Genomic DNA, 25062 nt, shown 5'->3' with positions numbered 1-25062 from the left:
TCTCGCTTTTATTTTAGTGCCTATTTTATAGGGAGACATTAGTTTTGCATTCTTATATATCTCCTTTCTTTTGAACTACTAAATACTGTTTTCATAAACTTCCACCACGTGTTGATTGAAAGTGAGTCCCACGGCCCATCACCATGTGTGCTGGCCAAGACCTGTCCGAGGCGGCAGTTACATGACTGAGATTTGTTTTCCATCACCTACCTGTCTAGCACTCCTACAGTCCCTGCCACTTAAAATATATATATATATTTACTTTTATAAATGGTGGTAAAACATACATAACATAAAATTAACCATTTTAACCATTTTTAAGTTTACAGTTCAGCGGCATTAAGTATATTCACATTGTTGTGCTACCATCGCCACCATCCATCCACAGAACGTTTTTCATGTTGCAAAACTGAAACTCTGTACGACGAAATGATAACACCCCATTCTTCCCTTCCCACCCCCAGCCCCTAGCAACTAACATTCTACTTTCTGTCTTTATGAATGTGACTGTTCTAAATACCTCATATGAATGGAATCACGGTATTTGTCCTTTTGTGCCTGGCTGATTTCACTTAGCGTAACGTCTTCAAGGTTCATCCATGTTATAGCATGTGTCAGAACTTCCTTCTGTTTTAAGCCTGAATAATATTTCGTTTTATGCATATGTCACATTTTGTTTATCTGTCTATTCATCAATGGACACCGGGTTACTTCCACCTTTTGTCTATTGTGAATGATGCTGCTGTGATCGTGGGTACGCAAGTATGTTTTCATATACTTGCTTTCAATTCTTTTGAGTATATAACCAGAAGTGGAATTGCTGGATCATATGGTATTCTATTTTTAATTTTTTGAGGAACTGAGATTCTGTTTTCCATAGTGGTTGCACCATTTTACAATCACACCAACAATACACAAGGGTTTCAATTTCTCTATAGCCTCAGTAACATTTGTTATTTTCTGTTTTTTGTGGGGTTTTTTGATAATAGATATGCTAATGGATATGAAGTGTTATCTCATTATGACTTTGATTTGCCTTTTCTTAATGATCAGTGATACTGATTATCTTTTCATGTGCTTACCGGCCATTTGAACATCTTCTTTGGAGAAATGTTTTTTAAATCCTTTGCCCATTTTTGAATTGGATTGTTTGTTTTATTGTTGTTGAGTTTGGGGAATTCTCTATATATTCTGACTATCAATCCCCTTTCAGATATGTGATTTGCAAATATCTTCTCCCACTCTTTGCACTCCCTGCCACCTTAACTTAGAAATGCCCAGTGAAATTCTGGGCTCCTACCCCACACTTCAAAATCAGAATCTCTGAGGGGAAAGTCTCCAGGTAATTGGAATGTAAATAAAAATTCATTCAAGAACTGCTGGGTTGAGTGCTGCCTTGTGAGCACTTAGAAGAGAAAGCAAGGATACTTTGGAACTAACCAAGTTTCACTCAGAAGTCATAGCAGGTGATTCCTAAGTCTTTTTGACAAGTCTATTAGTTATGTAACTCAGAGAATGTGGTAGACAGAGGTTTTAAGCACAGGATATTTGACAAAGTTTCCCATGAGCCTTGCAGGCACGAGGGAGAAATACATGTTGAATGCAAAGACAGGGACAGTACGCCCAAGACCACGGATGGAGTGCAGTGTCCAGTGTAGGTTCTGACATGTTAAAGTGATTTTTAGAGAAATTGTAACGGAGTCATAGGAGATTTTCCAGAGGAGGTTAAGAATTAAAAACCCTGTAATTTGATAAATCACTGAGGGAACTTCTTGTTCGGCAATGGTTCTTAACTCTGCTGAACACTGGTGTCACTTGGGGCCCTTTAAAAAAAAAATATTCAGGCCCAGGCCCTAACCCCAGAACAATTAAATTAGCATCTCCTGGATTGGGACCCACAACTGGTATTTTTGCAAAGCTCCCCAGATGATTTTAATGTTTAACCAGCATTGAGAACCACTGGTCTAGAGAAAAGGCCCATGTTGACAAATCTGTGAGGCTCTAATATGGAAGAGGAATACAAGAGTTTCTGTAAAAACCCCCATGCTTGACCACTCACCTGGCAGAAGTGGGCACTGGTCTAGCTGGGTCAGCAGATGGCTATTGGCACAGCTTGCCTGTCAAGCCCAGACTCTAAATGCTGTGAAAAGTCTCCTCCCTTTGTTAAAAAGGCATGAATCTCCTTGATACGGATCTTCCACATACTGGCAGTACATGTATCAAGATAAATGAAAATTGACTCTCCTATGATCTTGTTGGCTCTTGTGGTTTCACCTACCACTTAGACTTATGCCTCCCCAGTGTTGGGTCTCCAGCCACATAGCTCATCTATCAACTACCTCTCCATCTGCATCTGTCACCAACATTGCAAATTTAGCAGGCCCCAAACTGAACTCATCAATAACCTCACTCCTGCTCCTTGATCCTCTTGGTGGATGGAACCACTATCCTCCCAGATGCACAAGGTAGAAGCCTGGGAATTGCTAGGTTCCTCTGCCCTCCTCACTACCTTCATATTCACCTAATTACCAGTTCTTTCCTGATTCTGTCCCTTCCTCCATCCGTACTAGCTTGTCCAGCCCTCATAGTTCCTAACTTCCAAAAAAAGCCTCCCAATGGGCAGCCCTGCTTCCTGTCTTCTACCCTCCTGACACTGCAGCTAGAGGGGCTGCTCTAATGTTAAAATCTGATCATGTCAGTTCCCACCTAACATTTCTTGGTGGCCCCTCACTGTCTATGAGAAACGATCCACACTCTTTAACTTGGGAGACAAGACTCTCCTGTCCACATCTCTAGACTCATCTCCCATCATTTGTCAATGCACAGTTTTTGCTCCAGCAACACTGGAGACAAGAGCTGCCTCTGAGCCTTGCTTTACACTGTTCCCTCTAACTAGAATGTATTACCTATACTCATATCTTCACTTAACCTTTAGCCAGCCTTTGGATTTCAGCTGAAGCCCATCTACTCCAGAGAGTATTACCTGACTTTCTTGGTCCAATACCTTCCCAGGCTGGGGAGGTGACCCTCCTCTGACTCTCACCTAAAGGTAATGCTGCATGATTATCTGTTTCTGTCTCTGTTCTACCCAGTTCCACCCATTTCCCAGTTGGAAAATAAGCTTGCTTCTCCTTTCTCCTTTTAAATCATGATACCAGGAAAGAATCTTTAATTTTCAGAGACATCAATGAAAACCATCAATGATGAAGAGGTTAATTCCAAGAGAATAAAAGAACATTGCTGCAGGAAACAAAGCATTAGGCTTCTTCAGAATCAGAGATGGAAAGAAGGAGTATGCCCTGGACAAAGCACTGGGGAAGAACGGTGAGACCTTGGTCTGTCCTGGAGGTGTGAGCCCATGCAGGGCCCTTCCCCTTTAGATGCAGGATTCCTCATTTTGAATAGGAAGGCCTGGGACCCATTGCTTCCTTGGCTCCTTCTCTGATCTCATTTTTCCGTGACGCTGGAGACTCTTAGATCTGCCTCAAATTAATACAATCTTTTGGCCTTACTGAGTATATTCCAGGGTGCCAAGACATCATGAATTGAGATCACTGAACCACTCTCCTTAATCTGTTCAGAATCATAGAATAAGAAAGTCACTACTACCATCACCATTATTACCACCACCACCACCACCATCATCATTATCATGAACCACCATCACCACCCACCACCACTACTGTCACCACTACCACCTCCATCATCATCATCATCACGATCATCACTATCACCATCACTCTCATGGCAAAGACAATTTTACTTTTTTAAAATGGGAGAAATAACTTATGAAAATGTCTTAACTTGAGGTGTTGATGTTAATCCCAGGAAACACTGCAGAACAGGATGTGGAATGAGCTTTTAGGAGTGAAGTTGTGATCCTGAGAAATCAAAGTGGGTTAACTGCTAGTAGTTTATGTCAAAGTAACAAAATTGCTTCTTTGACAACATTATTAGGCAGGGAGATCAGGGAAATACCAGGGATAAAGAGTATCTGGACTTTATCAAAACGTTTGATATGATTCCTCTGATAATCTTTTGAAAAAGATGAAGAATTATGGATTTAGTGATGGTACAAGAAGTTAAATAAATTTTCTTAAAAAGTGCTATTTACTTATTGAATTAACATTGTCTTTCAGGAGCATATAGTGGAATGTCTCAGAATGCTGTAATATTCATCATTTTTTATTGATGACTTAGTTGAAGAGGTCATCAGGTTTGGGGACAACAGGAAGCCAGCTGGAAGGGACAGTATATATGCTGGATAGCAGAATCAAAGCCAGAAATATCTGGGCAAGCTGGCAAGACAGACTGAATTAAACAAGATAAAACTGGGAATAAATGCAAGGGCTCTGTATTTGAGTCCCAGGTAGCATCTGTACAAGCATGGAAGGGGAAGGGAGTGGCGGGCAGGGGATACAGTTCAAGAGTAAGTTTAAAAGACAGCTGGGTTTTTTCAGCCGATACTAAACTCAACAGATGTTACTTGTATAGACTGCTAGTTCAACCTGACAGGGTTTTAAGAGAAACATGAGATGTAGAAAAAAGGAAGTGATAAACTCACTGTACTTGGTGCTGATTAAGCATCCCTTGAAATGCTGTGTTTTATTCATTAAGAATAAAGAAATTAGGGGAAAATGGGGCAACAGTGATAATGATAGGACAACACTGGAGCCAGTGGCCTATGGGGCAGGATGGTGCAGTGGGAAGGGCACTTGCCAGGGAGTCAGGAGCCAGGTTATGCCCATAGTCGGTGGTGAGATCCTAACCAAGCCAGTACTTCTCTCCCGGGCTGACGATCAGCCTCCCTGTGGAGAAGCACAGGGGGTGGTGGTTGGCTGGCCCGCTCTCCTAGGTTTTGGCTCTCTGGTCAGACCACACTATGGGTGGGTTCCTTTCTCCTGACGTCACACCCATCCAAGGACAAAACCTCTTGAGCCCCCAAGCAAAATTTTACACTCTTGAAATGCTATTAACATTGCAAATAATACCAATATTTCCCTTGGGAAGCCTTCAAGAGAACCCCTTCTCTGACTTCCTGGGAAGCTAAGATGATGACAATTCACATTATCACACGTGATATTTACTGAGGTGGCAAAGCAAAAGCCCTGGGAAAATAGGCTTTGAAATCATAAGGGCCTGAGTTAAAACTCAGCCTCTCTACTACTAGCTTTACAACCACTTACTTAAACTTCCTGAGACTCTGTTTCCTTGTCTGTGAAATAAGGTTACCACCAGGCTTGTAGTGATTTGAGTCTGAAGTAAGACAATGCATGCACAAAATACAGCACAGTGAGGGGCACAAAGTAGGTGCCCAATAAATGGTATAGCTAATGTTACCCTACATTTACTACCACCGTCCCTCCTCCTCCCCTTCGTCCTCCTCTGGCCAGGCAATGTGTTGGCTGCAGGGGATACTGTGGAAGACAAAATTCACACCTCTGCCTGCACCAAGCTTACAATCTAACCAGCACTGTCCAGTAGAACTTTCTGCAATGATAGAAATGTTCTATACGTGCATTCTCCAATATGGCAGCCGGAAGCCATATGTGGCATTTAAGTGCTAGAAATGTGACTAGTGTGACTGAGAAACTGAAATCTTAATTTTATTTAATTTTAATGAATTAAGTGAAAATGCTAACAGTCACATGTGGAAATACATTGCACAACTCTAGACAGCTTTCAGGTGCATTTCTGAGACCAACCGATCTGAGCAGAACAAAGGTTCATCCAAAGAGAAACGCACATAGAGCACCCAGTCCATTACCTGGAGAATTCTCTACCACAGAATTTCCCCTTTCGTATTGCCTAATTCAGTTTCTCTTCTGCGGCCACATTTTTTTCACCTGAGGACATTTTTTTGGATGATACGTATCACTTTATTTTTTACTGCGTGATCCACAGTCACTAGCCTTGAGCGGCTGGGGTGGGGAAGGGAAGTGAGGCAGGTGAACTCTGTTACATATGAAAAGGTATCAACTCCCTCTGCAGTTTGGTAGTGGAATTCTAATACTTGGTGTAAACAAACACTTCTTCAAAAATGGCCAGTATGTGAAGAAGCTGTTACTGATTGGCTGGGCTGGCTGAATTTGGCTCTGATAATGATGTACCCTCCTAGGAGGGAGGGCTGTTCTAATTATTTGTGTGGAGAAGTGGGATGTTATGCCATTTACATATTTTACACACTAATCTGATTTGTGTGCAATTGTGGGTGGTTTGATTCTTTGCACACTTTTCAACGTCCCACATTTTCTACCTTCAACATGAATTACCTTTACACTGAAAAGGTATATCATAGTGTTGCAATACAATAAGATATTGTTTTTAAGAAAAGAGTTTTACCACAACAAAAACGGTAGGGGCAGCCTCCCCTCTAGGGATCAGCAGTAGAGGGAAGAGCTGCTGCTTTATGGGTACTTTCCTGAGCAGAGCCTCTCGAGCACAGCTGGGACCTCTGGGAGTGCAAGGTTGGCGGGATCCTCCCCTACCTGCTGCAGGTGCTCTGCGAGATTTGAGGGGGAGCTGGAACAGATGTCCTCAGTAGTTTCTCCTACCTCTGAAAGTCTAGGTTCCGAGACGCTCTGATTGTTTATCATTTTCTCCCCATGTCTGGGTTGATCTGAACCAAACACTGACATGAGATTGTAAGGTGGCAAAGACTCATCCACTTGCTCCCTACTCCCACACCCCTCCCAGAAAAATGCTTGTAATAACGCCTACAGTGCTATTCACAAACGTTAAGGGTGATCCGTAAAGAAAAGACTTGGATGGGAGGTACAGCAGGGAAGTTAGCTTAGTGGCAGACGCTGTATTTCATGAGTATCATTTACCTTCGGAAAGGAGGCAAGTACAGCCCTTTTTAAGAAGACTAAGTCCCTTCCCACGTTAGGACACAGCCCTGGAATGAGAGGGGCATAAAGCACAAAGGTAAATTGTATGTGTGTGTGTGTGTCCAAATAGTGATGACACTTGCCCCCTATGATCTAATACCCTTCGCTGACAACGAGGGATGCCCTGTGCTCCAGTAAGCGACTCTGAGAGCTGTTTTTTAAACAAAAAATCCCAGGCACCGAAATAGCGACGTCGTCTCCCCCTTTCGAACCCGAGGGGCAGTTCCCAGCCCTGTGTCCTGACAGCTGCCCCTCATCAGCGACTCCCCCTGGTCCACACCTCCCAAACCAAGGTGCGTTCCCCCAAGTCCCGAAATGAAAGAAGAACAAACGGCCCTCCCAGGCCCTCTTCCGGACAGCGAGGTCATCGTATGCTAATGAAGCCGGAGGAGACAGCCGCCCAGCGCCCGCCTGCGAGCGTGCCCGCGGGTTCGCAGCTCTACTGCGCGCCACTGCGGCGCAGCCACAAATCACCGCGCGCTGCTGCAGACCCTCCTGCCTCACCGCGGGGAAAGAGGGAGGATGCGGGAAGGTCTGAGTCCCGCACCTGGATCGCTCACACCTGGGAGCTGCCTCCTGGCTCCGGTCTCGTGCTTCCCGCTGCAGTGATGGCACGGATGGGGACAACGCATCAGAATCACCTGTAGGGCTTTTTCGAACTCCACAGCCCCCTCCCCAAATTCCAGCCTACTCGTCTAGAGGAAGAAAATCACTGAATGTGCAGGATGAGTGCACTGGTGGAGTTTTCGAAAGCCCCACAGGTGATACTAGATGCACGCACACACAGGAACACACATCTTGTGAGTCCGAGACTAAACAGGTCAACCCGACGTTCTCTCCCTGACCCTCCTCTCCTTCCGTAGCTACTATTTGTCAAGGTCTCCGCGTTCGCTTCAGCTTCCCTTTACAACCCCTAGCTCGGGGGCTTTGTGGAGTCCCCCAAAGTCCTGGAACCCCGCGGGACGGTCAGACGCTTTGGCGGCCAGACGTTAGAAAAAGTGTCCCCGCTCTTTGCCGCCCTTGTGCACCCTGGAGCGCGAACTGAATACTAGAAGGGGCGAAATCTGACCAGTTGCTTCAGCAAACTGCGTGGAGCCAGGACGCCTCCCGCCCGCACACCTTTAAGGTTCGGAAGGTCCTCCCAGTCGAAGAGGAAGCCGGTGCGCCACCCCGGGCGACTCCCCGTGCCCTCACCCTGCCAGCGCGGCATCTCCTCCGGCAGGGGCTGTGTGGCAGGTGGCATCGTCGGGGGCGGGGGGGCGCGCCGAGGCCTTGTCTGCAGCTCCGTCCCCTGGCCACGGGACCGGCTCCCGCTTTGCTCCCCTTTTCCAAGTTGCTGCAACCCGCGCCCCCAGCCCGAGCCCCCCTCCACCGCGCCGGCCACGGTCTTACCTCAGCATGCCAACACTTTGTTGCGCGGTTCGCCGGAGCGCTCCTTCCTTGGGGCTTATTCCCTTACTTGGGAGGAAAGATGAACCGAGAGACTGAAAGGGGACCGAGGCTGGCGTCTGGGCGTCTTGCGGCCCGCGCAGCCCTCCCGGGGAGGGGGTTGGAGCTCGGGCGGCCCGGAGGGGGTTAGGCAGCGCCGGGGTCTCTGCCCGCTCCGGTACCCGCGGCTCCTGAGCGGTGCGTCTCGGCTGCCCGCTACTACGGCACTGCGGCGCCCTGCCCCTCGCAGCGGGCAAGTCAGGATGCCACGCTCAGACCTGAGCCCTGCTTGCGGGCGCAGAGCCCGCCCCCCGCCACACAACCGCGTGCGCGCGCACACGCGCCACACCCCCGCGCGCGCGCGCGCACACACACGCGTGAATGCGGGTGGGCTCCGTGAGAGCCCGCGCCCCTTTGGTAGTTCGGGCACTTGTCACGGGTAGGGCTTCGGTTTGGGAGGAAGAGTTAGAGGCTGAGTGGTTTGGAGAGGATGCAGCAGTGGTGGGCTCCGCAGGGAGAGGCCAAAGGCCCGCTGACTCAGGGGACAGGGACAATGGTTTGACAAATACCCACATCTCAGCCAGGGCCTAGGCTGCCTCACTATCTCGACCAAGTCAAAGAAAAATCAAAAAATTAAAAGTCAACAAATTCGCTCCGTTCCCTAGGCACTGTCTCTAGCATTCAAATCACTGCCCCTGCCCAGGGACCTTTTTTGGAGGCTGGGGATTGGTGGCTGTTCAATCGGAAAAGCTTTCTCCCTCCGCAGGTATAGTGGCAACCGCCGCAGCTCCCCGGAGCTGGGCTCTGATCGCTGGATCAGGTCTCAGGACTGAGGGTTAATTCCCTTTCTCCTTTGCTTTTAGGTGACCATGGGCTGTCTTCCTGCACAGCAAATAGACCTCTTCTTACTTTTAAAATGTAGAAAAGCACAGAAAAGGGGCTGGGAGTGAGGGGTAAGTGATGAGGGCCAACATTGGCCAAGGCACCACTCTTTCCATGACGTGCAGGTCTGTATGGGGTGACAGTGGTGGTGATGACACTATCTCAGGCATGTCACACCAGCAGGGTGACTTCTGTCCATTTCACACCACATTTAGAGTCATCCGGAGTTTGGTCTCTCATCTGTAAAATACGTAAAGTTTACCAGTTTCCACAACTGAGAATTCTTTTCCGCCAGCAGGCAGTAAAGGTCCCCGGCTCAGGACTGCAGCCAAGAAAAGCTTTCGGCGGATGCAGAGGCGCCAGGGGGCCCTGGGTGTCTGGGCATTTGGGGAAGAAGCCTCAAACATGAATGTCAAACAGCCCCGAGGACCCTGACGGTCAGTGTCCATATTGGACCATCTGCAGGCAGGATGAAGGGACTCATGAGAAATTGAGGCTCAGAGATTTCCCAAAGGTCTCAGAGCATAGTGAAGGCAGTGCCAATACCAAGGACCTCATGTTCACACTTCATCCCACCATTCACCTGTCATCTATCTATCTATCATCCTGGCTTGGTTCTTAAAGTTCCCTTCAGCTGGACTGAAATAATCCTGGTGAGGGTGCTCTCAAAGTTCTTTTATCTTTTCTTGTTTTCCTTTCACTCACTGACTCATTCATTTCTTGACTATCTGTTAAGCTCCTCCTGTGTCTTCCAGCACTCTCCCCTGACTCTAGTCCTGGGCCTTCCTTGGGAAGAAAGAGGAAGCAAGAGACAGAATGGGCTTAGAGCTGTCTCTGTCCCTGACAGAAGAGAAGGCTGGTCTCAAGCTTACTGTATGCATTTTCACTGTGCTAGGTTGGGTGGATGTAGAAGACAAAATCCTCACCTTCTGAACCACATTCTCTGTGGAGGGAAACACGCTTATCCACACGTCACAAGAAAACAGTTCTGTTCTGTCTAATCCTGCCTCCTTCCAAAGAAGGGGAAACTGAGAGAGAGCTTGTATTTGGCTGGGCATTATGGTGGATATGGAGATGCATGCTTGCAGGTAGGGGTTGGGGCAACATGGAGTTATTCTGCCTATTTGAACAGGAAGGAAATAAGTTGGGTGGGAGGAATGGGAAAGACATGCAGAGACAGAATGCAGACACTTGGCTGGGAGTGTGCTGAGGAAGAGTAACGAGAGAGAAACGTCCAGAACAGGGCTGCCAAGCAAGGATTTGGAGAACAGGGATGCTTGCAAAGATCAGTAAGCAGTTTGCTAGGGGAGAGGGGGCTCGCTATGAGGTTCCTGCTCTCTACCCTTCCTGTGAGATAAGGCATTTGTAAAGGCATCTGTTCCCCAATTTGTGAGTGGATTCCTTTGGGGAACTCAGGGTGGTGTTGAGTTCAGCATCTGGGTTGATGTAGGGTGAGTACAGAGAAGCCTGTGTGGGCAGAGGACTTAAAGACAGCTGGCCACTGGGTTACATGCAAATAACATGTGGGAAAAGGGTTGTGCAAGAGGTTGAAGCAATGCGGAAGGCAGGGGGCTGGAGGTAGGGAGAGGCATGGAGAACATTTATGTTGATTGAGACTTCATGGGGGAGGTGAGGTTTGGGATGGGATGTGAGAGGAGAGTAGGGATCTGACACACAGATCAGCAAGACAGGAAAACCTAGGCTGAGGGAAAGCGAAAGCACAGGAGGAGGACAACTCAGGGTGAGTTCTGGGCCTTACAGTAGAAGAAATGAGGTTGGGACCCTGTTGTAGAGGGTCCCTAAGTGCCCTGCCAGCGGTGTAGACTTCAGGCTATGAGTATCGAGGAACTATGGAAGATACGCGCTTTTTGTTGTTCTCGTTTGGTTTTGACAGGGAAGGGGCTGGGAAGCCTCTGATGCCAGCTTCCCCGGGTAAGGGCTTCCTGTCAGAATGGAGAGCCGAGGAGGGTCAGGCGGCAGAGATGTCGTGTTGCTGCCTCCGTGAGAGCCCAGGGGTGCAGGTGGCTCACTGCAACAGGGCGCCCAGTGAGGGGCTGAAGCCCAGGCCCCACCATGCCAGCCGTGCAGCGTGGCAGAGCCAGTGTCCTGCCTTTTCTCTAGTTTGCACAGAGGTTTGGCATGCACTGACAGAAGCCCTGGCTGCTGAACTCTGTCTTTGAAAAGGCTGGAGCCCCAGTGAAACGAGTGAGGATTTATTGAGCATTTGCTGTAAGTGCAAATACAGGTAAAGTGGAAAGAGTCTGAAGCAGGAGTACCTGTGAGCCTGAGCACACCTCTGCTCTTGGGTGACACTGGGAGATGCATTGCAGGGTACAGAGGAGGAAGCTTACTTCCTCCCCCCAGAGCATTTGCAACCCATGGCGGCTATAAAACAAACACTCAAAACGATTAAGAAGCAATGAAAGACAGTATAAAATTAAGTGTCGAGTTGTATAGAGCAGATTCTCAGGGCGTGAGAAGGGAGACCTCCTCCGAGCTTGAAGAGTCCCGGAGGGTTTCAGGGAGGGGGAAGTTCTGGGCTTCCCAGTGGAGGCTGTGTTGGGTCCAGGTTGGAGAGGAGAACGCGAGGAAAGGGCTGGAGGCTTCTGAGCGGGGGCTTTAGCCTCCGTGGCCACTCTAATGCTGTTCCCATTGGTGGCCAAGCACTCTGATGAGTCACCCTTGTTTCTGAGAGACAGGGCATTTTTGGATGTTTCACTGGCTCAACACTTTACATTCCCTGAGACTTCAACGCTGGCAGCTCACACTTGCCATGTTGCTCTGGGAACACATCATCCAAGCCAGCAGCTGATGCCTGATCTCTATTGCCAAGGCGAAGCTGGGGCTGCGTCAGGTACCTGTGTCTGGAAAGCTTTAAGCTGGACTGTCTCTGACAGGCTGGGGGAACTGTGCACGATGCTGCCCATAGCTGAGGTCACAGAGGTGGGGTCAGTGACTAGGGACCAGGCGACCTGACTTCAGTCAAGACCCTGCTTGGGGGGATCAGTTTGCTTCATTTTTCTGGGCCTCACTTTACTCACCTGCAAAACCAAAAACTTACACTAGGTTATCTCCAGGTTGCCTTCCACCCAGTATTTCATGATTTCATAATTAGTAGGATCTTTCCATTTTATCAGATAGGTAGAAGATGGGAACGGATATTAAAGTCCTAACTTTAGCTTTCCTCTTTGCTTTGGTTGTAAAGGTTGTGCTTGAAAGAAATTGTGAGGCTGTGGATGGGGACAGAAGAAGTAGGAGGCTCGGCTCCGGGTCACAGTTTTGCCAAGAACAGGGTAAGTGAATCCAGCCCTGGGAATGTAGGCAGGGCAACCCCCTCTATGGGCCTCGGGTTTCTTATTAGTAAAATAAGGAGGTTGGAAACGGTCTCTACAACCCTTTCTGGCTCTGCTACTATGTTAAGTACTGTCAACTGAACAACTTTTAAGTACTGGCTCATAACCGGGGTGGACCACCTCCACAAGGCTAGCTTGAAAAATAACCACCATAACAACTGATAAACTTGGGGGGAAAGCACAAGAGAGAAGCCATGAGGTTAAGAGTAATAAACACACCATTTAGATGGAATTGGAAGACCTGGGTTTGTGTCTCTAAGCCTCAGTTTCCTCTTCTGTAAAATGGAACTAGCAATACCTGTACCACTGGATAGGGTAATGATTAAATGAAGAAGCATATGTGAAAATGCTTTGTATATTTAGAATTGCTATGCAAAAAATGTATAGTTATTAAAGATGGTCTATTCTCCTAAGACAGTCTGTCTTTAAAAAAAAAAAGCCCAATTATATTACTTACTCACTGGTCTGCTTCCTAGGAAGCAACAATTTGGGTCAGTAACTGTCTCCATGCCCCTAAGGATAGCAATATTTTAACATGAAAACTTAATAAAGGAGCTGGCGGACTTTAGACTAACAGGCTGCAAATCTGCCCCCTGCCTAGAATTATGCAATGTTACAGTGGATTTCTCAGGAACTTTGATTGGGTTTATTTGAAAAGGAAGGAGACACCCACCCATCCAAGATCCTGCTTTGATTGTTGCCTGTTGAGAGAGGCCCGGTGGGAGGAAGGGAAGGGAAGTGTGAGGAAGTAGGGACAGAGAGAGAGAGAGAGAAAAGCCTGTTGCCTTCCTGTTGTATTTTGGGCAATGGATGCTAACTTCATGCTTTAATGAGCTTGTAAAGAGGCTAATTTTGGTTCACTCACATCACTCTGGATCTGTTTTCTGCTATGTCTGGTCAGGAGACACTGCTGTGGAATTCTACACTGCTGTGGAATTCTTCACTGCTGTCCCTAAAGGGGAAGCTTTTCTGGGGACCCCTGGGAAGAGCCACAGGGAGGAAAAGCTTCCAGTTCCATAAATGACCATGTGCTTCAAAGCCTGTCCAACTCACAAAACTTTTGAGAGAATCAGTCCATTTTTAAAAATACTGGTCACTTCTTTATCTCTTGTTAACCAGTTTAGAGGGACAAAATGTCACAATATGTTAGAAATTAAGGGGGCCCCTAAGTGCTGGCCCTTCTCTCATCCGTTCTCCCGACCTGCTGCCAGAACTACTTTCTGAAGGCAGACACCCCAGAGCCCTCCCTCTGCTTAAAAGCCTTCAAGGCCTCAGATTCCTCATCTATAAGATGGACATGATAATACTTACTATGCATAAGTTTTACGGGGTTTAGAAGAAATTATCTATTAAAAAATTCACACAGCATAGCACAGGGAGATCAGCTCGGTGCTTTGCGATGACCTAAAGGGGTGGGATAGGGAGGATGGGAGGGAGGCTTAAGAGGGAGGGGATAGGGGGACATGTGTATGCATATGGCTGATTCACTTTGCTGTGCAACAGAAACGAACACAGTATTGTGAAGCAGTTATACTCCAATAAAGATCTATTAAAAAAATTAAAGTAGCTGCAAACAAAAGTTAGCACAGTGTCAGTCACATAGTAAGTTCTCAGTGAATGGAATTATTGTTGTTACTGCTTTAGAATAACCTTGATATTCCCTAAAATGGCATGTGAGGTCCTCCGTGAAGTGGGCCCGGCTAACTCATCCACTTACACTTCCTGTAAGCCCTTCAAGGACTCGGTCCACACGTTGACTGGCTTCATCATCCCCACACACCTTGGACCCACCCATCTCTGTATCCTACTCAGGCTCCTCCCACGGCAGGGAGAGCTGCCTTTTTCCTCTTACTCTTTCTATAGTGCTACCTCTTGAAGTTAATTATCCCCTCTCCTCTCCTCCCATTGAGATTTATTTAACACTTATCCTAGTATTTACAGCAGGCTGCCTCCTATTATGGTTCCTTGCATGTGCTTCACACCCATTGCCCTGCCCCATCCCTGGGACAGCAGTTGTTCCTCACACCACACCTTAATCATCTTCCTGTCTCTCAGAGAGTATTGTGCATCGTAGGGGATCATTAATATTGGATTGAATTTAAAGAAGACCTCCTTGTTGTCCCTGAGGTTCTACCACTGAGGGAAGGTTGATCCCCACTTTCAAATCTTCTAAAGAGCTACCAGTCGCTGAGCACATACCGTGTGCCAGGCCCTGTGGCGGGTTCCTATGTTCACCCTCCTGAGAGCACCTTCATCCTCACTTTACCCTGGAGATCTGATCGCTCAAGATCACCCAGGCATTAAGCAGTGGAGCTGGTGAGAGAAACCAGAACCCTCGGTGAGTACACTCCCCACTTCCTCTGAGTGAGTGTCTCCCACGCTGAGCGCGCTTGCATTTTCATTCTACAGCACTCGTGAACAAGTCGAACTGTATGATATAAAACTGGATTATTGCTGCCTGGCTGTATTTTTTGACGTCTTCTCCAAGTAGTTTTGAGCAATATGATAATAGAAATAAATAACCATTTGTTCAATACTTACGTATCTAGCACTTTACACACACACACACACACACACACACACACACATTAATTCTACAAAGGAGATGTTATTAATCCCATTCTACAGAGTTTAATTGGGGCCTGCTATTGGCAGGGAAGTACGAGGGGGGGATGTGATACTCAGGGTGGAAGCTATTTTCCAACAGGTATAATGTTTTTGTTATTTAAATCACCAGCATACCAGCTGAATCTCAGCCCTCAATTTTTACTGAATGATTAATAGTTTCTTTCATCTCTCTGACATATGCTCTTAACCCTAAACCCATACATATCTCGTGAAGTGACAGGTAGTCACTGGCCACCTTCTTCCACCACTGGAAGGAAATGGGAGGAGAAAAAGGGGCAGGGCGCTATACCAAAGAGACACAGTCTCAGGAGATAGACTTAAGCTCAGCTGAGGTGATGTGCCTTCCTCTCCAGCTGGCAGTCCTCCGGGTGTGGTCTTCAAATCACCTGGGTCAGACTCTCCTGAGTGCTTGTTAAAATGCATATTCCTGGGTTCTATCTCAGACCCATTGAATCTGCCTCCCTGGGGGCAGAGGCTGGAAATTTGCATCTTTAAACAAATCCCGCAGGTGACTCACCTGGACCCTGAAATCTGAGTACCACAGCCGGTGCTAAGCTCCTGTCAGGGATCCCTTTCAACTGCAGCTGTTCCAGATGAAACTGGCTTTTTCTCAAGTTATCAGCATCCATAATAAATGAAGAGAAACCATTTAAATTTTCATTTTATTGCTTCCCAGTGTTGCCCCTGGTCCAAAGGCTATTGTACAGTTTGGCACATTCCATATGTCTATTTTATGATGTTTAAAAGAAAAAGTTCCCTTCACAGTATAGCTTTATTGCTTCTTATTATTTTCCTTTGCAAATATCTCTAGTTAGAGCTACATTGTCAGTTACTTTTCTTAACGTGGGTCCATGAAAAAGTCTATTCAGAATTTCAAACAACAATTTCATAAATAGACTTTCAGAACACAACATGTTCCTAACTAAGGAACTGTCTGTATTTTACAGTTTTTGTCGTTATTTATCTCTGAGAAAAAGATTTTTACAGTTAGCCCTAGAAGGATGTGCTTTGGGGGACTCTGAGTTTTCCCAAATCTCCTTCTCACAGAACTCTAGCTAGCTTCGTGGCTTTCTTGACCTGCAAATTGTTTCTAGGTGTTCTGGGAGTTTTGCCAGTTTGGCATATATGAACTACAGGTGTAGGAAGTGGACTTTTTTTCTCATTTGTGAATTTTTTCCGTTTAAAGATGCTTCTTGGGCACCTCCAGTGTACCAGATGCTATGGTAGGCACTGGGGATTCAGACAGGCGTCTTGCTCTCTGTCCTTGAGAGGCTGAGTCTAGTAGGTGGAGCAAAAATTACCGACCACCCAGGGAAGGAATTGGTGGTGAGAAGGGTGCTGTGGGATTAAGGTCTCAAGGGAAGAGAATCAAGCAGTTGGTGGAGGGAGGATGAGAGAGATCCGAAGCACCCACCGGGAGTTCTTTTTCTTTATTTATAGATATTCCATTGCTTTGAGCGATCCCCACCTCTGCTGGCCTAGGCACGCACACCAGCAGATGTTCCCTCGGTGTTTGTGACAACAGCAAAAACTCCTCTCCCTGTGCTGGGGCATGGGGGCAGGGCTGGAGGCAGCGGGGAATAGACCACGGCCATTTTTCAAGTGGGTGAGGGGCAGGAGATGCTAATTGAGAGGTGGAAGGCAGGGAGGACCCTGCATTCTTTGGCTTTGTAGGGGCTAGGAGCTCTAAGTATTTTTTCAAAGAGACTCTAAACCTGTTTTCTTGCCACTTCCTCTTGTTGGTCCTGATCTTGCCTTGGTATCCGTAAGAATAAAATGCATCCCTGTTTTATAGGACATCTCTGCAGATGCTTGATGGCAGCTTCCGCACTCCTCCTCCTCTGCCCCAGAACATTCACTCGTCATTCATTCTGGTGTCCATCCGATACACATTCAGTGACCAAACGCTCTTTACGAGCCTACTTTTTCCAGGCGCTCTGCTAGGTGCTGGAGGTGTGGAAATGAAGAATGGGCCTGTGTTTAATGGGAGGACTGGCGTGTGGACAAATGATGACACCGCGGCCTCACAATTGATCTGGGAGAGAGAGGCACAGGGCATCCAGCTGGGGTAGGTGGCTGGAGGGGGCTGGAATGAGACTTCTCAGAGGTAGGTGATGATGCCTTATCTGTGTCTTCAAAGCTAGCCAGGGTCTTCTGTCTGTCCTCCTGTGACACATGGGACCCGTTGACACCTGCTGCCAGGGGTGGTCCCAGGGCCCTACCCAGTGGTGTGCTGGAGACAATGGTGTGCATCTCTTCCCAATTCTGTGCTCAGTGACATCATGTTGGTAGTTTGAAATCAGCCACAGTGAGAGTATTTATACCACTGTGATTTATAGCAAATGCTGCTGTAAATCAGCACCCTTGCCCCACTCTCACCAGAGCTGTTTGTCAAATATTTAGTAGCAGGTACCCACCATAACACCTCATAGCTGATGCATGGTAGAAACTAACACAGGGAAGAGGAAGGGCCTCAGCTTAGCTTCTAGTTCTACCATGTGAATGGTCTGCCCACCTTCCTACCCTTACCTCTCCAGCCTCCTGGGTAAACACTCCACTCAGACCCTCACAGTGACCACTGCCCTCCATCGGGTCCCTCAACAGAGGCCCCACCAAGTCTCTAGGAGGGATGGGGTGTGCCACTGTGTTGAGAACCGGGGAGCTGGTTTCTGACGGTGGGTCTCCTAAGGGTGATGAGGCTAAGAAGGTAGAGACTGCTGCCCACACAGTTCTTCTCAGATGTTTCCCCCAGAAATATCACTGTCACTGCAGGGTAAGCTTGTGTCTTCCTCCTTGGGTCTTGAGGCAAAGCTTGAAGCACATACTGCGAGCTTTGGTTTCTTTACTGCCTCATGCTTGGTCATTAAAATTGATAGAAATTTGGACCTCAACTCCATGATCTTTTCCTGATTGTTTAGTATAGAAATAAACAGCAGAAATGTGCTCTTTACCCTTTTGCTTTTGGGTGGTGAATGGAGATGGAGAAAAGTTCCCAATTTGAGCTCCAAAACCCGAGTTACTGCATAAGCATCACTGGGCTGCTTTGTTCTAGGTGACTGTCTGCTTCTTGTATGAAACCCAAAACATAAATATATTTGGAGATTTTCTACCTCAGCCTGGGTATTGGTGTTACTTCATCTCTGCAGCATCAAAAAAAAAAAAGAAAGAAAGAAAAGGGGAAGAATAGGAACTTGGCCAGTTTTCCATCCATCCACGAAGTCAGAGTCAGCTTATTTTGTTGCATTCTGGTTGCTGGGTTTTCTGCTCTCTTCTGCTGACAATTACATTTAATAGTCATTTAAGAGATTGATTTATATCATTGAACCCTATGCAGTTTTATATTTAATTTCTGTTCTTGTCAAGAATCTCAAAGATATCGAGAAGAAAGGAAGAGGGAGAAGGAAAATACGTGTCATGTGCCAGCACTCTCTTGTGGGTTGTGTCATTTCATCCTCACAGCAGCCCTTCAAGGGGGAGGCAAGGACCCTGATGCTCAGGAGAGTTAGGTGAGGCACCCAAGGTCACAGAGCTGGGGTGGCAGTGGGCAGGAGGCAAGTGCGGTTCTGTCGGACACCGAGGCCCAGCCTCATTCCACCTCATTGCCTCTCCTCATAATCACCAGATGTCTTCAAACTCCAGGGAAGCTGAGGCCAAACCTCATTTTTCCACAAACCAAAAGGGGCCTCTGGGGCTCCTTGGGTGAAGATGTCCTGCATTCAGTGTCCTCCCGGGCTGTGGCCAGAGAGGGTCCCTCAGGTCTGGGTCCCCACGGGGATGCAGGGTTGTTCCTGTGGTTGTGAAGCAGAGAGAACCAGCCCAAGGACAGCTGGAAGGAGGGCAATGGAGGCGATCACAGCAGTAACAACTGCAGAAACAAATCCATCAGCTCCCCTGCACTGCTCGCCTTGCTGGGCCAACTCTCACCCCGACCCTGCAAGGAAAGTATTGCTACTCTACAGTACATTTCACAGGTGAAGAAACTGAGTGTCAGAGAGCCTCCATGACTTAGCCAATGTCACACAGCCATGCTTACACCTGGGGTTTGAACCTGAGACTGTGGCGCTCTAAACCCTGTGCTCTTTCCATCCCAGGACCCACCTTCTGAAGGCACCTACTAGGTCCATTTTCTTTTTCTCTTCTATTGTAGACAGGTTTGGGGATTCCCTTGTATGTAGGTTGTTTGACATCTTTTGTTCGTTTTTATTGTCCCTGATTATCATTATTCCTTATGCTTAACCCTGCCATTCTCCCCACCCTTGTGACTTTTCCCCCTAAGAGCAGCAATCTTCTGGGGTCATCTTTGACCTCTTTCCGCAGGAGCACAAACCAGTTGTTCTTCCCTCCTATTGAAGCTGCTACCCTCCCCCTCCCACCCCTGGAACCAGCAGAGAAAAGGTATATTCACAGGAGCATACCTGGAGGATGAGGGCAAAGGAAGAAATGGTAGGTTTTGCTACACAGCAAGTGAGATTTCTTGGTAGAAAACTTAGAAGTATTTCTAGACACAGCCATGGCTGCTAGGGCCTCCAAAAGGACTCCCAGGAAAACTTTCAGACTGGAGGGATAAACAGATTGGTCTTGGCTCATTTGCCTGTTCATCTTCCTAGAAATGGGGCCTGGGGAGGTGACCCCTTTAGACAGGGTCTAACTCTATATCCCCAACATATCGGATTTTATGGCATTAAATGGAACATTTGAACTATTAACTCCAACTCAGCATGTCCCAGAATCAACTTGTCTCCTTGTGTCCCATAAATTTGCTTCTCCACTTGTGCTCCTTTCCATAGAGATTGGCTCCCACTCTCTGCAAAGCCACCCAAGCCAGAAGCCTCAGGGTCAGTTGGACTTTCCCTCTCCAGTGCCCCCTTCCATCTTCAGCCCCTCAGCAGTGACGATTTGTTTTGCTTCCTTGCTGATTTCCACACCGGCTGCAAGAGAGCAGATTCCTCATGCGTCCCAAAATGCAGATCTGATCATATCACTGTCCCGTGATTTTCTCTTTTTACAATTTCCCCAATACTTTCAACGTAAAATCGTAAATTCCTTTCCCCATCCAATAAGACCTTTTGTGACTTGGTCCCTGCTTACCTTGTTCTGACTCATTTCTCATCTCTGCCCACTCCCGTCTACACTCCAGACATTCTGAAGCACTCCATTTGGAGCTTTAAGTAGTTGCTGGTCCTTGCGACTCCTCTAAAAATGCATTTTATACCTCCTTTCAGGTGAAGAATCTGAGCCTAGAATCACACAGCTAATAAGCAGCAAAATCTGATTTTAAAGACAAGTCTCACTGTCACTGAAGACCAGGTCTTTCTGACAGATTTGGGGAGCCTGGCATACATTGTGGATTTTGCCAGGCCTGCAATGAGAGAGAGAGGGGAGACTGAACCCCTTCTACTCAGAAAATCCCGACATCATATGGCTATAGCCCTGTCCTCTCTTTCTGACCCACATGATTTTGCAGATGTGAGGGGTGACTGAGCCCCAAGATTAATAATCACTGTGAAATTCACTGTGGCCAAAGAGAAGGCACACGATTCATCATGTGAACTGTGCTCAGATCCCATTGCTTGACTTTAATCAGACTAATGAACCAGATGGCTTCCTCTCTAAAGTGATTTCTGCTGTTTCCAGTAGTGAATAACAACACACCAGGATTTGAAAGGGAGAAAGAAGAAAATTCAGCTGGGGAGAAGCATCCTCCAAGTTACCCAGCCGATGGGTTGGCAGTACTGGGAGAGCTGGGGCAGGGTGGCTGGGGTATGGAGGAGGCACAGGGTGGGTGGGAGCTTGGTGGTGTCCATTCTAGGCCTGTCACCTCCAGGAAAATGTTCCCAAGGAAGGGGAGGGGGTTTTAAAGTGTAGAAGATAAGTCCAGGGAACTCAGAGGCCAGTGCCTTCAGAGGAGAGCAGGTGGTAAAGGAACTTGATCCCAATAATGCATTCATTTGTCTAACATTTACTGATGCCACTGTATGCATAGCCTATTGTAAACACTGAAGATACAACAGTGAACCCAACACGGGCTCCGGTTCTAAAACTCAGGGCAATTGTCTTTAAACATTTTAAAACTACAGAATCCTTTGTTCAAAGGAAACCTTACAGATAAGCCCAACAATTAAAGAAGGGCAAAGCTCTAGGTGGCCTCTGATGAGGTTCTTGTGAACTCTAGGGATGCACAGGGTGCAGTGGATTGTGCTGTGCTGCTGAGCAGGAATGACCCAGGGGCAGGGGACCCAAGAGCTATCTTCCAACATTTGATGGGGGGTCCTGGGGAAGAGGGGTCTGACCTATCCATGGTGGTCCCATGGAGTCAAGACTCTATTACGAAATAGAAAACCAACCCAAACGTCTAAATCACCAAACTGAAGAAAGAATAGGGAAATGGATGGCTTTCATGAGCAGCTGGAACCAGGGATAAGATGCTACCACATCTTGGTCCCTTTTCTCCCTTCCCCCGCCCCTCACTCCCCTCCTCCCCATGCACTTCTAAGGGAGTCCCTACCCACAGGCCTTGCTGCAGTGAGTGACTATGAATGTGTGAGCCTGGCCATGTACTATGCTCTGAGGCAGCCCACACAGACACCCCTGAATGGCCCATCTTGGTCACCTGACTTAAGGGCAGCCAACCAGCCTGGAGGCTGGCCAGGGGCTATAACTTAGGTTTGCATTAAAAAGAAGAGCTGTGACAAATGAATTCTCTGTCTCTGAAAACGTGAGCCAAGAGACACAGAGAAGTTGCCGGTTAGCTCTGGGGAAGAGAGAAAAATTTCCTTAGATTTGGGGTCTGAGATGGCCATTGTGGACTGTCCAGTCAGACGTCTCAATTTGCCCTGGGGAATCCCAGTTGGTCTCAGGTTAATTATGCCTAGGGCCTCATTTCACTCTCATGAGTATTCGGATTTGGATGAAAAACTATTCAATCACTTTAATTATGGACCATAATAGGGTGTAGAGTGGGAGATGGGAAGGGATGAGAGAGAAGGTGGGGTCAGGCCTGGAAGAGCCTTGTGGGCCAGGCATAAGAGTTTTGACTTCTATGGTGAAGACTATGGGGATTTTTAACATGGAAAGTACAAGATCAATGTCTGCCTTTACAAAGATCATTCTGATAAAGTGTGGACAGCTAATGAGAGTCGAGCTAAAGAGCTGAAGGCGATCAGCTGGGAGGCTGAACACTCCAGGCAAGACAGGGTGGTCTGAAATATACCAAGTGACTTGTAGAGATGAGAAAAGCAGATGTGTTCAAGGGCTATCCAGGAGGAAGATTTGAAAAGATTTTGGAGACTGATTAGATTTGGGGGACAAGGGAGAGAAAGGTGTTAAGGGTGAACAATGATGCATTTCTGCAGGAAAAGCCTGCTGGCGGCAGGAATGGTGAGTGCGGCTTTGAACGCGTTGGTTTTGAAGGCCATCAAAGTGGCGACTGAGTGATCAGGGTGTAATTAGGGAGATGCTGAATGGGGAGTGGTTGTTGGGGGTGGAGCGGGGGCGGGTAGCTTCATTTGTGGGAGTGGAAAGATCACACAGAGAAGATGGGTAGGGTGAAGAGCCGGAGGCGGGAGGGAGGACAGGTGAGGATAACACCCAGAGCTGTCTGTGCGTCTGCGTCTCATGCTTTGCCTTGCATTCTGCTTGTTCTTCTTGTCATTCCCCACCACAGACTGTACTGGGTTTGAGGCCTGGCACCTTTTAAAGGTTGAATCATCTCCCACAGTGCCTTTGTCTGGCAGGTTGTTTGTATATATTTGGCACTAAATGATGGAAAATTTTTAAAGGCCTGTGAGATTGACCACCAGGAGATCACTGATAACCTCAGGAGAGCATTTTCCCAAGGTGTGTTGGGATAGATGCCAGACTGCAATGGTACATGGAATGGCGGATGAAGGAGAAAGAAACCAGTAACTCAAGCTATAATCTGGGCTGCCTCACTTTCCACTAGTCCATCTTCTCCCTCTTCACTTTGAAGGCAGTATAGTTTTTAATTATTCTTGAAAGAGAAGGGCTTGAGACATTTAATCATTCGGGAGCCGCAGGTGCAAATGGGGGAGTCAGAATGTCTGGTATGTTTTCCCCTTAAGTCCAATGCTGCTAGAAAAATGACAGTGATAGGAAGCACGGTACCATGTTTGAATCCCAGCTTTGCACTTGGGAAGGGCACCATTTAGATAGCTCAGAATAATTTGGAATTTGAAATCAGATCAGATTTCAAATTGGGGCCAATATCTGGCTCTGTTATTTACTTCCCTAATAGTTTTGCAAACTTTGTAAAGTTTCAACATCTCTGACTCTTGAGTTACTCATCAGGAAAATGGGGATGATAATGAATATCTTTCAATTTGCATAGCTAATTCAATGGGGGGTAGAAACTGAAGCTCACAGAGGTTTTATATAACATTCCCATGTCATTTGACTAGTATGTGACAGAGCTGGGATTCCAACCCAGAGCTCATCAGTTTTGATGTTTTTGTACTTTCTAGGGCACTCTGCTGCCTGACACATGACCTCAACTCTTCTTTGGACTGAAGCAAGGCATAAATAACTCGATAAATGCCTGGATCAAGAATATGCAAAGTTCCCTTCCCTACCCTCGTTGTCCTTGGGACCTTAAGAAATTACCGCCCCCCCCCACCCCGACTCCACCATTATCGCTGAAGTTTCTCATTAAACGGGTAGAAAATTGTATGACCTACTGCATAGGCTAATTGTGAGGGTTAGACTAGTTAATGTCAGCGAAGGTACCCAACAGAGTATTCACATGGTAAGTGCAAATTAAATGGTAACTAAAGCTGATTTCAACTTTGAGATTGGTGTTAACTCTTCTAACAAGCTCTGCTGATAGTGACAGTAATTATAGTGATGGAGGCGGTTGTAGTAGGAGCAGCATTAGCTAACATTTGTAGAACACTGGGAAATCTTCAAGTGCCAGAAAATAACTCTCATTTAAATAATCTCATTTAAATTCACAACAGCTCTCTTAACAGATGTCATTATTCCTATTTTTACAGATTAAGATAGAAAGGCATAAAGAAAGAGGATAAGTCACTGGTCCAAAGTCATCTAGCCTTATGCGATAAAACAGGGGTCAAATCCAGGGCTCGGGGTATTAGTGAAGTCTCCACCTCCAGTAGATGCCAACACGTGAACCCCAAGGTTTGGTCAGAATTTATTCCCATGAAGAGTCTTATGAGCTAAAAAGGAAATAAAAAGGCACTTTCCAGGAAGCACCATGACTGCTGAAGAGGCAGACCCAACTGGCTCGCTGGCTCTGCTTCTGGGAGCTGACCCTGGGCTTTCGAGGACAGTGCTAGCAGCTGGGACAGAGGTGAGGGCATTGTCACCAAACCGTCATCTCTCAGTGGCTCCCCAGCCCCAGCCTGCGCTTCTGTGGCCTCCTGGCCTGCCAGCCCCCATTGCTGAGGCCAAGGGGAAGGAGAGAGAGACCTGGGCTAAAGGCTGGCAAGACACATAGTCAGAAGGGAGAAAAGTGGAGCAAAAAAACCTGCTGAGGGGGCCTGGCAGGGAGGCTGTCAGCCTGCTCATCTGTATGCTCCGGGGTGAGGCCTGCAGTGGAAGACACTGCCTGGGCAGAGTCATTTGGACGTGGGCAGTGAATCAACCAAACCCCATGGGCACCAGTTCTGGGCTTCTGGGGACTCAGATCCCATTCCCTGTTTGCCCTATCCTCTGCCCCAGCAGTGGGATGGGCCCCTGTGTGTGTGTGGGTGTGTGGGTGTGTGGTGTGTTCCCACATTAAAGAGGCAGAAAAGATGGAAGGCCCAGCGTCCGTCCCCAGCAGGAGCTCAAGCCCAGGACTGTGTCCCCTCACTTTCTCCCTGTAGCTGCTCTAAAGTCCTCTCCCCCAGATTGTTGGCAAAGCT

At 47.3% G+C, this 25062-nt stretch overlaps 1 long non-coding RNA gene across 1 annotated transcript in view; it reads right to left on the bottom strand.

Moving 5' to 3' along the window:
• The window catches only part of LOC138842673 (uncharacterized), a 54034-nt gene extending 45395 nt beyond the window's left edge, over nucleotides 1-8639 (bottom strand). The window contains exon 1 of the long non-coding RNA XR_011377427.1: nucleotides 8283-8639. This is a non-coding gene — a long non-coding RNA (uncharacterized lncRNA). The remainder of the gene's footprint in view (nucleotides 1-8282) is intronic.
• Nucleotides 8640-25062: the final 16423 nt, after the last annotated feature.

The sequence above is a fragment of the Globicephala melas genome, chromosome 4 (assembly GCF_963455315.2).
Source record: "Globicephala melas chromosome 4, mGloMel1.2, whole genome shotgun sequence".
In the NCBI taxonomy this organism is placed as follows: Eukaryota; Metazoa; Chordata; class Mammalia; order Artiodactyla; family Delphinidae; genus Globicephala; species Globicephala melas.
This window is presented reverse-complemented; position numbering and strand designations above follow the sequence as displayed.